The following is a 16,936-nucleotide window of genomic DNA, read 5'->3' as shown; positions in this document are numbered from 1 at the left end:
GAATTTGTATATTCCTCTTTGAGCTCATAATAGAATAAACTGATAAGTTTAAATGCATCATTGGATAAAACTAACATTTTTTGTTATAAGTACAACTCAATTTGACTATTTAATCTTGGCATGCTTAGTCAGGAAATATGGCTATTCAAGGTTTTGCTTTGACTTGAAACTAAAATCATAGTTTTCCATTTACTAAGGTGTCAAAATAATAATAATAAAAAAAAACAGTAGTAAAATTTCAGGATCGTTTTCCACACCAGAGCCTTAAGGTGATTCACAACATCGGTGAGTCCGATACTGGGAGGGACTGATTGGGTAGTGTAAATGACTCATATCTTTTCTTTAGTGCAACCTTCTTAGTGACAATTGTTTTATTAGTTCCTTCATATTGGGTCAGTAGTTACCCTTAATGGATTTGGCATCCTGAAGGGTCGCAACTACATCCTCATAGATATATAGCAATTAAAATCGTATTCTGGAGTTTTTTTTGTACAAATCTACTAGTTTACGATCTTCCTCGGACCAGAGTCCCATATATTTAACAGGGTTATCAATTGGGTCGACTTGTGTCGTCAGATTGACAAGTTGAAAATTTCTAATCCTAAGCCGGGCCATAAAAAATCCAAGTCAGGATTCTCAACTTAAACTCGACCCAAATCAATCCGATTAATGGGTTTTCGGGTCAACGGGTTGGTTTTGGTTGAAGTAAGTTTAGTATAAAGATTTAAAAAACAATGTTACTAATAAGTTAATAATACACCTACTTGTAAAATTGCAAATTAGATCATTATTAATAATAATCATAACAAAGTAATTATAATCAATCTACACCACTCATTTTTTTATTATCATTAAATGAAAGTAAATACAAGTGATACAGTTTCCATCGTTATGTTTGCAAAATGTTAGAAAGAAAGAGTTGTAAGAATTTAAAGAGTTACTTGATAGGGATAAAAAGGGATGTCATATTTTATAGTAGAGTTTATTTAAAAAGATATAGTGTTGGCGGTTCGGCCTAAAGATCAAAATTCTCGACCCGAGCACGACTATAAAAAATCAAGTTGCGAGTTAGATAGTAAATAGAACACAACTCTGATACTTTAAATTTGAGAAGACTATGAGCGGCAACATGGTATTACTGGTGAAGAAGAAATTGCCCCATCTCCCCAAAGGATGATGAGGCTGAGGTGGTGGCCGAAGATTGATTATGGAGGTCGCTTTATTTCTCTTGATTTTTTTCATCAAATATGAAAAACAAAAGATTAATGTGTTTTTTACTGCTTTTATTTTTATACATTTTTAAAAATATATAAATTTTGACATAGACACTACAAGAAATTTGACTTTAGGAGACCACCGACTTTTGGAGACGACATTTTGTCGTCCCCAAAAGTCGCTAAACGACAAAAAAAATTTGCTTTTTGACTTTTTTAGTCAAAAAAGTTTTCGAGACGACATTGTCGTCCCTATGTCGTCTCCAAAGAAAATATATAATTTCAATTGGATTTATTTTAAAGACAAATAAAAAATAAAAAAGTATTAAAGTTTCGGAGACGACAATGTCGTCTCCAAATGTTTTTCGGAAAATATTTAACATTTTTTTTGTTCCCACCAAGTGAAAAAATTTTCCCTCCAAACTTTTGGAGACGACATTTTTCATGAAATATTTGACTTTTTGTTATCCCCTACAAGCAAAAATATTTTCCCACCAAAATTTTGAAGACGATATTGTCGTCTCCAAATCTTTTTTTTAAATATACGTATTTTTTTAATTACCTCCAAATAGAAAAATATCCCCTCCATAAATATAAAAAAATAAAAAACATTTGGAGACGACAATGTCGTCACCAAATGATTTTCAAGAAAAGAATGCGTTTTTTAATTCCTTCTTAATGAAAAAAAATCCCACAGAAATTATAAAAAAATCATGGAAAAAACATTTGGGGAATGTTGTCTCCAAAAGTTAAAAAGTATGTATTTCTTATAATTATAATATGATTTTATTAATATATAATATATTACAACAATTTATGTAGATTTTTATTTAAAATAATATTTACTAATGCATTATGTATTAATATATATATATATATATATATATATATATATATATATACACATTAGTTTCATTTAAACAATATTATTAATATCTCTAGTCTCTAAATATATATAAAAAGGCACATTAGCATGATGTACTCCTCCTGTTCGAACCGGGGTTTGAAACCAAAGTTCTCCTCAGGAAGATAGATGGGGCGATTCAGGTCTAAATATATATAAAAGAGAAACCTTAATTTCAAAGGTAAAAGTTTGGACCCTTAGATGAACTCAACTTTTAATTATAACCATTAGATAAAATGCTGATATCATATACCTTTTATAACTTTTTTAGATTTAACTTAATAATTAATCTTAAAGGATAATGTATGTGAAATTACTTTAACAATGCTAAATTAAGATGTTTTATATTTTTCAATACTTCCAAAAATGAATTGTATTTTTTTTAATAAAATAGTTTAGATATATATGCATATAGAACCTATATTAAATGTGTGAATATAGTATATATGCATGTTTCGGTGTATACATCAATACATATGCGCTACACACGTACAATACGTTCATATGTATGAGTGATATATGATTTAACATATACCAATCATGAATACACATACAATATACTCGTATGTATTAAATGTGTATGTGGTATTTATATATGGAAAAGTGAATATAAGGCTGTCCGATATCTAAACTTAGATGTGGAACCCTCACATACTAATTTTTTAATAATTTTTTTTTAATAAATAAACGTTTGGCCCCCATGAATTTTATGGTTTAAAAAACAAATATGTGAGTGTTCCACATATTTGGCCCATTTTAAAAAAATTGATGAACGTATTTGCCCCAATCAGCCCAAATACACAAATTATATACATACTTGGCCCGTTATGCCCAAATAGACAAGTTATATACATACTTGGTCCGTTAGGCCAACTAGTACCAATACTGGGCCCACTAGTACCAATAATTAAACGAACACTACAATGAAACTTGTGAAACTAAGAGAGACGTCAGATATACACATGTCATATATAATTATAATAAGTTAATACTTTATACATATAATTATATGGTTAGGTATTGTAAAACAAGTATTAAAGTAAAAACAAATAAGACAAGATTTTGACTCCAACCCACATGGGACAATAAAACGAAGTTTAATACCTAATAAGCGCATTTGAAAAAAATACGAACATATATGGCCATATACACGAATGATGCACATATACATAGATTAATGAAAAGGTTAGTAAATTATGTATATTTTCTCTTATTGTTAATAAAAGAAAATGTAAGAATTACTTTTTATTATAATAAATTATGTATACTTTCTCTTATTGTTATTTGTTATTTTTTTAGTATATAATTTTCCATGTCATGTTTTATAAATAAATACAAACATGCTTACAAGAAATTAACTCTCTACTAAAATACTAAAATAAATAACAAATAAAAATGTAATCATCCAAAAAAAACATTGTAAAACATTAAAATGATATCATCATCAATCATGATTTCTATCGATACTTATATGATCCATTTATTTTATTAAGTTTTCATCGTGAAAATGCATTAAATAAATTATGCTTAAATTTATTTTTAAATAATCAAATATAAATATATTGATATATTTATTAAACAAAATTTAATTGATTGAACAATTAAAATTTTTAATAAATAATAAAAATAATAAGACCCTTTTTTATTTGTTGAAATAACAAAATTATAAATACATCCATTTTTACCCCCTTCCATTTTTATCCCAAATTTTTTGGAATCCCTTCCATTTCCAACCCACCCTCTATTCTAATCCCAAAATTTTTAAAATACCCTCCATTTCCATCCCCAAAATTTTGAACACACATAGAATACATACATACTATTAAATACATATACATATAGATGAAACCAAACAAAAAAAGCAGCAAACTCTTCCTCTCTTCTCTCTCCTTTCTCAAACCCACACCCATCGGAAAACCCAATCCCGCCTGAAAACCATACGGCCGCCGGTACCCCCGCCTGGAAAACTCCACCACGTGGATCCTATCGCCGGAAAACCCACCACGTGGGTTGCCTGAATTCTCGCCGTGAACATCTCTTCAACGGAATAACCACCCTCTATCACACATCTCAAACAAACACACACATAAATATCTCTAGATCTAGTTTATTCTTCCCCTCTTATCGTTTTTTCTTCCTTTCTTGCTCGTCGGAAACTGGGGACAAAGCCGCAATATCTCGCCGGAAAATTAACAAGCGGTTGGCTGCGAGAAAAGCCCTTCTTTTTGGGGTACAAACCGTCCTTGGTCACAGGTTTCAAGATCCACCAGCGACTATGCTCTCACCGGCCACCATCCACTGCCGCCGGCCACCATCCATTGCCGCTTTTTCTTTCTTTTCATTTTTTTTCTTTCCCACCTTCCTTTTTTCTTTCTGTTTTTGTATATGTAGATATATAGTTTATTTAACTATGTATACGTTAGTATGAAATTTGTTATTTTAATTTTGGGTATGGTAATATTTATATAATTTTAATTAGAATTATATTTGTGTAGTTTGTTAACTTTTTTTTTTTTTTTTATGGAATTTATTATAATTGTATGATTTTATTTTTGCTTGTATATTTTATATTTGAATTTATGAAATTTTATTGAATTTTTGGCTATATTTTTAGTTTTAGGTATATTTTGGATGAAATTTATGTAATATTAGTATATATTTTTAATATGAATTTATGTATTTAAAAAAGTATATGTATATTTTTTTATAAAATAGATATATACAAAGATACATATACGGTATATATACAATATAAATACAATATATATATATATATCTTTACATATTGTATGTATATTGTATATTAATTTTTTTTTTTGAAAAACTTTTAGAGACGACAAATGTCGTCCCCAAATGTTTTTAATTTCCTTTTCCAGTTTTCTTTTTTTGTTCGTGGGACCCACTTTATGTCGTCGCAAAGTGGTCTCGAAAAACATTAGGTGACCAAGATTTGGAGACGACATTTGTCGTCTCCAAAAGTTTTTGCGATCCGTTGCTCCATTGGCGTCTCTTGTTACCAATATTTCGGGTATAGGGCTGGGTATTCATCGTTGAAGTCTTGATAAACGGTTTTACCTTCATCTAACAATATCAAGTTGTTCAGTGTAAAATAATACACATATATATCATGTCATGCATATTTTCTTTGTCTCAAAACCGTGAGGAAAAACTAATAATTTTCCAACGCTTTTTCAAAACCTCGAATGGTTGATTAAATTTTGTATTTTTGTCCATATTATATTATATATAATAATGATTGGGATTTTACAAAGGACAAGATGGTTGTGATGGTAAATAATGGATAACTGGGTTGATTATGAGTCGAATTTTTCTTGATAAACTGGAAGAAATCATGTGGCAAGAGCGTATTATGTTTGGAGTCATGAGTTAGAGATTGATGACTTTAAAAGGTTGGTAGATAGATAACATGGATATTATGGTGTGCTATTTAAACATAAGATTGTGTCGGTTGGTTTATACTCTTGCAGTTGCCATCTATGTCGCACTACCATAAAAGGAAAAGGAAAAAAGAATCGAAGGCATGTTACGTGGATGCTAAATTGACTTTGGAAATGGTTTGGGATAATGAGTTACTGTTGCGTGAAGCGGGCTTGAAACAGGTTAAGACAAATGGTATAAGTTATCCCGTAAAAAGAAGTAAAAAAAAAGAGAAAATATGTTGGACGACCAGGGAGGGGGGATAATGGAATCCGCACAAAGCAGGGGGATGATGAGTGTAATATTATATTAGGTGTGTGTATATATATAGATACGATACGATGGATGGAAAAAGGAAATCTGAAACCCTAGATCGAAATTTATTAAATTAAGATAAGCAATGGGGGAAGGAGTTTACGGTTGGATGGGAACCAGGGAATTGATGGTTGAGAGTTTGATTAAGGGTGGGATCAATCTCAACAAATTGAAACCGGGTACTTACAGATGATGCTGGTGTTAGTGAGAATGGATTTGGTCCTGGTTTATTCTTGTCACTTTTATTTCGTTGTAATATTGATCTCTAGGGAAATGATTTCATATGATTACCGTGTCTTTTGTATGGCGGCCCTTTACCTCCTGAAGAAGAGCGACTCTGGAGCATAGCAATTAAATACCAATTTTTACATCAGATTTCTAATATACGAGACTGAAAAAAAAACACCCGAGGTGAGGTAGGCTTATTCCAAATTGATTAAATGGACTGCCTGCTGGTGCTGTTGATTTTTTTGGGCATTAATTAGGTCTTGTTCTTTTAACAGCTCATTTTGAAGATCTGAAAAGTTTTACTATGCCCTTTTCACCCGAATTTCCTGTGTTGCGGCTATTGGAAGAAAATGCTGATCATGAAGCGCGGCTTGGATATATCAAAGTTGTTGAGGTCTATGAACGCGCTGTGCATGGGGTGACCTATACCGTGTTTTTCCCATAAACACTTACGGGGATCCACGACACCCTGTACGGAGGTAATAACTGCTTGTTGGTCAAATATCTATCATTGTTCTGGTCATCTGAGGGAGTGACAATGCATGACTTTGTCATTCTTTGTGATAGCATGTCGTTGTGATACAATAAGTTTTTCCACACCAATTGCTTATTGTCGTGCCAGGGGAAATACTTGAAAAACCAGGGCACTGTTTGGCAGTATTTTCTGTGGTTGTTTTTTTTTTCTGCATTTTCATGTCAATCTTTTTAAAAGCCGGACAAGAATTGTTTTTAAAAGACAAGTTCAGCTAACAGAATTTTGTAAGCGATATAGTAGCTATGAATATGATTTTTTAAATGTTCCAAATTTTTTTTAAATATAGTAGCTATTAACTACAATACATATATTCTTCACTTTACGTCTTCGTCTTCTTTAGAAAAGGAAACTGTCCTGCCAAGAATGTTCTTCTATTCTTATGAACCAGAATTTACAAATTTATCTATATTACAGAGAAGAGATACCTAAATCATGAAGAAACTGTCCCGCACACTTTTATTGCAGGTCCACCATGGAATGGCTTACTGCATATGACACCTTATGTGGACTAAACTTTAATAAGGAGTTCTAGAGTAAAATTGAAATCCCGCGATGCCAGGTAGTTATTTGGATATGCTGCGATCTTGGATAATAAGAATAATATAATTGTTTGTGATAAGATGTGGTAACTTAAGGGTGGATATTTTGCTGCGATGTCAGGTAGTTGTTTGGCAAGTTAGTTCTGCTTATACTAAGTGGTAGTAGATTGATAAAGTAAGGGTAACTTAAAGGTGAAACCTGATTATTTGAGTCCTAGATAAGCAAATACTAGTTCTAAGCAGGTGTAGGTTTCTGCAAATATTAGAAATGGATTACAAAATTATTTTTTAAACCAGTACTTTTAGATATGCTAATGTTAAAATGAATGAGATTCCCTATAGAATGAATCTTCCAGAAGAATAAATTGTCAAACATGCCTTTGACTTATGTTCACCTCGAGCCTAGTCATTTTTTGGAAATGCTTGTATTCACTTTATGATGAATATAACTGCCGAAATGCGTCAGATGACTTATATTCGGGTCATCTTTCTTACATTGTATCAGCTCTTCTTTTGAGGAGAGTGACTAGGTGTGATGAAGAATTGGCAACTTATGTTCTCCGTTTACTTCACTATTAAACTCAAAAGTAAAGAGTGATGTACTTGGTTAAACAGGTGTATATCATTGTGGCTGGCTAATGTTTGAAGCACCGAGTGTTGGATGATGTGACATAGGGTTTCACTGGAGAAGATGAAAGAGGGAACCTTTTATGATTTGCTTGAAAACGAAGGGAGAGACGTTGATGGTAGGAAAGTCACCAAGGAGGAGGCTCTTCGTATTATCGACAAGTATAATAATTATAACAGGAACCGATATTATGAGGTGGATGGCGAGAAGAAGCTGGGCAAGGTGGAGAGAACCTTCACCCCTGAAAGTCTTGAAGAATTAAGGAAGGCATTAGGTCTACCCCCTAATTGGAAAGAAAATATGCCCAAAGTTAGGGAGAACATAGCCAAGAGGAAGGACAAGGAGGACAAGGAGAGGCAGAAGCGGATAGAGGAGGAGAAGAAGCGGGTGGCTGAGATTAATGCATGGCTTGGTTGGTCCTCTGAGGAGGAGGTGCAGCGCCCACCCGTCGGCGCAGGATGGCTCTTGGATGAAGGTTATCAAAAAATGTTCAAGTACATGAAACCCGACCCCAATGAGGACCCCTATGAGCAGAAGGAGGATGGTCTATAACATATAAGCCTGCAGTTTGAAATCATTAATTGGTTCTTAATAATTACGAGTATTATTATTAAGAAACATAAGTAGGCTGATTATAACTACTGCTTAATTGCTTGCTCGTGTGTTTTTTTAGTAATCTTGTGTCAAACTTTGATCATCCATGCATGTTGTTGGACCTAGCTACTTAATTACCATACTTTTCATGTTATTTTGGAGCTTAATTTAATGCTTAATGCTGTCGTCGTTTCTAGTTACACCATTAATTACTACTAAATATTGTATCTTAATCATTGATCCTTCTGCTGCCATCTATCTATTGATACTATACGTATATAACAGGGTTAAAATACAAACAGTACGAACCAGGGGTACAACAGTAATTTTCGTTCCTTTCTTTTTTTCTCTTTCTTCTGTCACGAATTTATCACTTAAAAAACTTTTACACCAGATAATTTTAATTGAACATATCACAAAAATGGATGCATGTTAATTTTAATAAAATTCATCATCAAACTCAGGTTTTGATGCTCTTTAATTCGATTACCGTTTCGTTAACATTCGAGAAAAATTGAAATGGATGCACAAATTTATACATATTATTGCATCCATATAAAAAAAATTGGCCACCAAATAATTTCTTCATCTAATACATATTAAAGAGAATTACAATGCTTGTCAATATAAATGAGAAAATTAAAATAAAACAATGGATATAAAAAGATTAAAAAAATAAAAATACAATAATATAAAAATTGAGCATCCAAGACCATTTTTCTAGCCTATCAACATTGAAAATCATAGGGAAGAGAAAGAGAAGTAGTTAGGTGAAATAAAAATTGGCTATACCCGGTGTTGACTTAAATGCACCGATTAGGATGGCTTGACCCATGATGGGATATGAGATTTTTTGTGCATCCACTTTGTAGTCTCTCACATCCCATTGCTGCTTTATATAAAAAAAAAGATGTTTTTTGCATCCACTTTGTAGTGTCTTGCATCCAACTGTTGTTTTATAAAGATTTTTTGTGCATCCAATTATTATCCGAAAAATATAAGAATTTTTGTGTATCCTTTTGCTGTCCCAAAAGAGAAAAAGATTGTGTGCATCCTATTATTGTTATAAAAGAAAAATGAGATTTGATGCATCGTGTTGCTGTAAAAAGAAAGGAATTTTGATGCATAAGAAAAAAGAATGGTGCATCCGGTTGCTGAAAAAAATAGTTTTTTTGTAGATGCACTTTCTAATGCCCAAAAAATTGTAGTCGCCAGAACACATTAACTTCGATTTCGATAAATATAACCACCGCAGCAACAAAGTTGATTGGATCAGAAAGGGAGATAAAAAGAAAATAAAGTGGTTTCATGAAGAAAAGAGAGATGCAACTGGGGAAGTAATTAGGAAACGAGGTAACAATGATTTAGATTTATGGGATCCGTGTGTTTTTTTATTCCAATAGTACCCTTTGTTAATTTTTTTTAATTTAAAATTAGGCAGTTTTCCCTTAACCGTAGATGAAAAAGATCAAAGGCTCATGATTGTTCTCACATATTCTCATTTCTAAGGTGTTTCTATTGGATGGGAGGCCTATATATATATATATATATATATGCACACGTAGGAAACACAAGATGTCCGGGTACTCAATGCCCAGACCCGTAGATGCAACTCTTTCTAAGTTCTCAGTCACATCCTTGCATTGGTTCATTTGTTCTCAATCATTAATAGTCTGATGACAAATTTCAGAACCAACGTCATTAATCTGCCCAATGTTTAGAACCTCGTTTTGTGGTCAATATGATTTGAGGTTAGCGGCTGATTTTAGGTTAATTAGTAGTCAAGCCATTAATAATCTCTCTTCACAAATGAACGTGCCAAACAATTCGGGGATCGTGGGGAGTTGAAGAAGGAATGGTTAAGCTAAAACAGTCACGGGCCAAAGTACATCGATCAAAAGCTTCCTACAAGCTGCTAGCTTTCTTGATGAGTGAATCAGACCTTAAACAGTTGCTTTAAGAAATGATTTTCCTTACTATACCAATAGAACTTGAAAGTGCCTGCAGGTCAATTCTAGTTTCACTTACAACCTCAATATTTTGCCTTCACTATGTATTGTCGGCTTTCCTTTTTTTCTTTTGTGCTTTTACTTTCAGTTACCATCCATTCTTTTGTACTGCTTTGATCAGAGGGATACCATAGATACACCAAATTCGCTGAACATCACTGGCATCCCTAGGTATTTCTCAGCATCATCAATGTGTGATTGCATCCATGGGACAATGACTTGATGAATGTTATGTGAGCATCAGAGAATGGTAGTGAAATCCTTTTGAAGAGCATTAGAAGTATAAGTATAACAACTTGTTATTCTGCTAATGTATAGATGTTTACAGATGAACAAAAAGCATATGTTCGCATGCACATTCAAGGTGACAAGATGGGTGGGTTATGTCGCGGGTCAATGTATGCACATGTTGAAATAGGTAATTTACTAAGGTGACAACGGATGAGGTTATGTTAGAAGCTTGTATTTATGAAATATAGACTTTCTACCACTTTTTGGCTTTTTTCCCTTTTAGCTAAATTTTTGTTCGACCCTGTGAGACATTGACCCATTCATAAGTAAATGGGTCAAAAGTGCTTCTAAAGTATTAATGCACATGCACCTGTTGTATGAAAGTTTTTGAGTTTCCGTTTGACTTACCAAGAGTCAACATATACATGAACCGAAGCAAAACCAACACCAAGAACTTGATAAGTTGATGGTTTCTGCTGAAATCATTTCCCACTTGTTGACAATATGTATTTGGTTTGTTCTGAATCTTGTTAGGTATTGAAGGACCGTAAAATCCTTCAACACCAATCCCCACCAGATGTTTTGGATCAACAGTTTTCACGTAAACTGCCATATCTTCTATCCGACCCTATAAAATCACATAGCCTTTAGTCGTTTCAGAATACATATTGATAGACACTATTGTTTCTCATCAATGGAAATACCTACAGAGTATCTCCCAAAGGATCTGATGGACATCTCGGTTCATTAATCACCTCCCATGCGAAAATAGTTGGATCATCCTTGTATGTTATGTTGTTTATTGTGTTCACCCTGTTCAGTACCCGTCTACATACACACAAACACATTATAACATATTTAAAGATCTCATTTGTGACGATCTTTGAGAGGTGAGTAGCAATATGGAGCATATTTTAATTGTAGTCGACTCATTTATTGAACATTGAGAGCATGACAAGTGAGCAGAAAAGCCTTACGGAGCCCATGGCAAGGTCTCGATTGGGTTATTTAATAGTGCGGTTTGCCCATATTGTGCGGCCTAAACTCATTTTGGACTTGGTTTACAAGTTTCCCTCCAAATTTCAGGGTTCGTTTAGAAACTTTTTCTAAAATTTTTATTTCTTTCAGAGTTCTTGATATATCACATCAAATCAAGGATATATGTCTTAATTCAGTAACTTTCCCTCTTGAACCCTTATTTATTTATTTTTTTTGGCAGTATATATATCTCAAATCTTTTATTATTCTAAAGCACAGTGGCTCTAATAACTTATCGACCAATCACAATTCTCAATTTCTTAATGTTGACTTTTGTTTTCAATTTTGACTTAATTTACACTTTTTTATTTTCCATCACAAATTTACATTTTTTACCCAATAATTTTAATATAATGAATAAATAATAATAGTTAATATATATCCGCTAGAATGCTAGCTAATATTTATCCAATAAAATAATAATTAATATATATCCAATGGTTTTAAGTAAATTAAAACAAGTATTAAAGTAAAACAAATAAAACAATAGGTTTTTCTTTACTGAAAATCACCGTGCATAAATTGTTTCGTGAATCTTCGTGCATCACTTTAACCATGATTTAAGAGTCAAGATTTTGTCCTATTTGTTTTACTTTAATACTTGTTTTACAATAACCAACCCCTATATCCAATAATATGTTATATATATATATATATATATATATATATATATATATAAAATTAAAGATAAATTAAACTTCGAGTTAAGTTGAGAAAATATGTGACAAAGATGAGAAGACAAAAAACACTATAACAAATTTTGTCTATAAAGAAGTCTTTTAAATGATGAAGAAAGGTACGTGCATGCTTCCAATATTCTTTTATTACATTAGTTTTTTTTCTATTAGCTTAACATTCTTGGCATTTGAATTGAACAATTAGTATCTACTTATATCTTCAATTTCGAACTTATAAGCTTTTATGAGTTACATGTATTAATATCTAATATTAATAATGTCGTAAGTCTCGTATCCAGTGTTGGACACGGGTCTAAAATCTAGTATAGTTCTATTTAAAAATAAAATCATTCTAAGGTAAAAGATACTTATGCTTAGAGAATAGCGTTGTGTCATTTCAAGAACCGTATTAGAAACTCGATCTACTTCTTGAACCCTTATTTTCTTTTCTTTATAAAAACATCTTATATAATGAATTAACGATCGACTTGAAAAAGACACAATCATGTTATGTGACATGGTTAGATGGAAAATAGTTCGATGACATGAAAAGAACTAATAAGAAACTCAACTTGAGTGAAAGTAATGAGAAACTAGCAACAATTAGGTTCTAAACAATAATAATTAATCAAATTTATCGATGTTACAACTAATTAATCTGTAATTATGCATGCCATTTGATATATTAAACGAAAGTACAACATTATTTCAAATGCATAGGATAAAAGTTTACGGTAACATTTGATGATTTTACCCGAGGATGGCCTAATTAAACAAGTTCATTAAAATTTCCTTAGCTTCTTTCCCTTTTGACGCAGACGGAATAATAGGGATAGATAATTGATTCCGTTGATTCAAATAATACCCGGAAAACAATTCTTCTAAAATTCGTTGATTCTAAAAGAATACTGAAATTTAGGGATTTCATACTAAAACACACGCATGTGATTAGGGGAAAAAATGATTTTTTGATTATCTGAAAACTGATTACTTCCCCATGATTACAAAAGTATAAATAAAGCTGCAAAATTCAAATGAGCCCTAAAAGACAAGCGGGCCGAAAGTTATTACAATTTCAAAGTCCAAAAAATACCGAAAAACTAATAAAAAGGTCCATAACTCCTAGAAAATGGAGTTTTTGGGCCCGAAGACTGGCCCTTGGCGGTTTGCAGCTTGATGCTCCTCTTTCCAACGGTCGTTTCGAGTGGTCATACGTCGAAATCAGAGCTCTGTAGCAAAAGTTATGGCCATTTTAGTGAAGGTCTCTTTTTGTCTTCACCTTCTAAATACAAAAGGGTCTGACCTTCAATACTTGGGTCTGGGCCTGCATCACTTTTCTTCATCTTCCCTACATAAAATGCTTACATTGTTATTATGTAAAACTGTACAAGAGGTATATATTAGTCTTCATTCATCGAATCTTGCAACAAGCTATATATGTTGCATATATTGCTTTTCACTCGTCATAAAATTCTTTATTCTTTATATAAATGTGATGTTCCATTTTTTCAACTTGAATGAGACTTAGCTAGGCTAGGCTCACCACCTACGTCCTTTATTTTTTGGGAAACATGCTCCACTATCCTACATGGAGTAATTTACTTTATTGATGTAACAAAAACATGTGAAAATCAAATGAATATGGTTTAGAGGAAACTTGTAGACAAATCCCCATTAATCCATTAAGTACTCCGAATCTCCGATTATTGGACCTTATGACTTGTCTCTTGGGCCTTCCTTCCATGATAGTGTTTGTTTGGGCCTAACTTCTGTTGGGCTAATCCATATCATTAACAAACACTTCTTATATTGCTTTTCGAAGATAGATTATGATTTTTCAAATGATGACGGAGCGGTCCAACGTGACCGGAACCCTTTTTGAACATATATGCGAAAATATATATATTTGACTTGTCAACAAGACATATGTACTTTGTATAATTAGTCTGGAAGAGATTGAGCATGCTACAAATAATTTTGATGAATCAAGAAAAATAGGAAGTGGATTCGGTAATGTGTAACTGATGATAAGAGAAAGGGAAGTGATATATTCACAACCCAAATTTACCATCTATAACAATTGTCTGCTTCAAACAGTTGTACATTGTGTAGTAAATGTTTGTATATGTTGTAAATGGCAAGTTTTTGTTGTGAGTATATATCAATTTCCTAAAAGAAAACTAATGATTATAACATCTTTAAGAATACAATATTTGAGTTCTTATACAGACTAATTTAACATAAACACCTACTTAAATACCGATAAATATAACCATCGTGATTAAATATTGCTCTTAAAAGCGGTCAATTTGAACATGTACAAGAATGTCATGCTGTAACAACCGTTAACCGAGCGTTCCATCCGATGTACTTTTTCGGTCGACTTTAGTTCATAATTGATCATGTACTTGTCTGAATAGTCATTATTAATTTAGATTAGTCCGTGTACTTGTACGTTTTGAAAGATTAAGAAATTATAAAGTAAGTCTGGACGTTTGTACGAATTTTAGTATAATTTGGGTTCGAAAAACTATAACGACGGTTCAAATATGAAAGGATAACTAATTGTCGAGAGAAATGACAAATAAAATGGAAGATACTTAAAAATAAACCATTAAATATGGGCGTATATATAATCCTAAGAAAGCTAATTAGAAGTTACATTCAAATATATCGCCAAAATAAATTAACAAGATTCGAGTTTTCTTTAATTGTCGAGTCTCGGTCAAAATAAAGTTTGGAATATCAAAAACCATAAATCTTCCACACTTTTTTTTGTTTTTTTTATCATCTTGAATGTATATAGAAATCTCCACACTTTCCCATATGTTCCTTTCACTTTCTCCAACATCTTCTCTCTTTCTCTCACTAGATTTTTCCTCCTTAATTAATCTATCAAATCTAGGTAAGAAAAATTAATTGGTTATGATTCAAACCATTTTTTATTACAATTTAATACATAAAATGCTTATATAAATCATAATATTTACACATATATATATACACGAAAATCTTAAAAATCCGAAACATATATGTAAAATAAGGAGAAATCGGTCAGATCTATAATAGATCCGTGAAGAAATCGTTGTTATGGGTCTCAAAAACATGTTGTTCTTCTAGTCTCGTTTCATATCTAGTCATGACAGCCCTCGTACGCGCCGTCAATGGCTACTTTTTCTTTTTTTTTTTTTTTTTTCTGATTAACGACCAGATCTGGGCATAAACATCATTTACGTGGTCGTTACACCTTAGATCTGTTCTTTTTCATGTTTAGGTGGTATTAAACTCTCTAAACTAAACTCCTCATAAAAAACAATTAAACTCCATGAAAAATAAACTCTGGATTCATAACTAAAATCATCTCTGCTATGCCATCTTTTTATAACTAAAATTCGATGTGGCCCTTAATGGGTGTTTGGTTGTAGAAAACAACTCTTATTTTCCATTTTTGTTTTTCAAGAAAACATGGAAAACAGAAAACGCGTTCTAATCATAGTTTTCGAAGAATATTTTCCAAGAAAATAGAAAACAATGTTTTCCACTTTTCAATGAAAAACTTGAAAACATTTTTTACTTGTTTTCTATTTTTCATTTTCATTTTCCATTTCCCCCATCCCCTTCCTCATTAGAACGCGTTTTCAAAAATTTTATCTGTTTTCTAGAAAATAAAAACATTTCTCATTTTCTAGAAAATTAAAAATGGAAAACCATAAAACATTTTCTACAACCAAACGGAGTCTTACATTTTCAATATTGAAATAATGTATAGAAAACATTGTGATTTGTATTTTAATTTGGAATCAAGTCAAGGTTTTAAGATTTATTTAAAATTGTATTAATAATTATTGTAAGGATCATTAGTTGGTAAATTAATTATTTTGTTTATTCTGGCTAGTAAAATGGACATCTCATTTAGACAATCTACATGTCATGGACGTTACAAAAGTGTGTTACAAGTTTAACAAAGTTAATTATGAACTAGCATGGTACCCGCGTTATGCGGCGGTATTCGTGGCGACGGTGTTGGTGAGGGACGGCTGTTGATGGTAGAGGCGGCGTCGAGTCATATAGATAATTGATGTAAAAGTAATTAATGTAAAGAGTGAATTGAGATATTTTAAAATATTAAGGAATAATAGTGTAATATATCATTAGGTGTATTTTAGACATTTCCCCCCATGTAACTTTTAACATGGGTTATTCTTTTTATAAAATAGTATAGATAATACGACATTAAGTCATTAAACTAGATATAATGACATTGTTAGATATTAGTATAAGCAATGACATGCACAATTAAGTTCAAATACTTATTTGTGTGATTTGTGGCAGCGTGAAATATTTGGGCTGTTCGAGTGCATATTATGGGATGACATTGATTGTTGTGTTCAAGATCATTTTGCTAAGTTATTTGTGGTTGTTCATTTTGTCAGGTGAGTTTCGTAGCTCTCTTTTTATGTGTTTTGGGGTGAAAAGTATAAATATTTTACTAACAGTTTGTGGATAGAGGTATGTTTTTATGTACAATATATAGATAATTGCGCGTTCGTCTAGAGTTACTAATTATATGTTTCCATACACGTGGT

The 16,936-nt window shown here is 32.0% G+C and overlaps 1 long non-coding RNA gene across 1 annotated transcript; it reads left to right on the top strand.

Annotated features, from left to right (window-relative positions):
• Positions 1-5,922: 5,922 nt before the first annotated feature.
• On the top strand, positions 5,923-8,516 carry LOC122583939. The gene is made up of 4 exons (XR_006321354.1): positions 5,923-6,282; positions 6,375-6,578; positions 7,100-7,193; positions 7,789-8,516. It is a non-coding gene; the product is annotated as an uncharacterized LOC122583939 (long non-coding RNA).
• Positions 8,517-16,936: the final 8,420 nt, after the last annotated feature.

This window comes from Erigeron canadensis, chromosome 9 (genome assembly GCF_010389155.1).
Source record: "Erigeron canadensis isolate Cc75 chromosome 9, C_canadensis_v1, whole genome shotgun sequence".
NCBI lineage: Eukaryota > Viridiplantae > Streptophyta > Magnoliopsida > Asterales > Asteraceae > Erigeron > Erigeron canadensis.
This window is presented reverse-complemented; position numbering and strand designations above follow the sequence as displayed.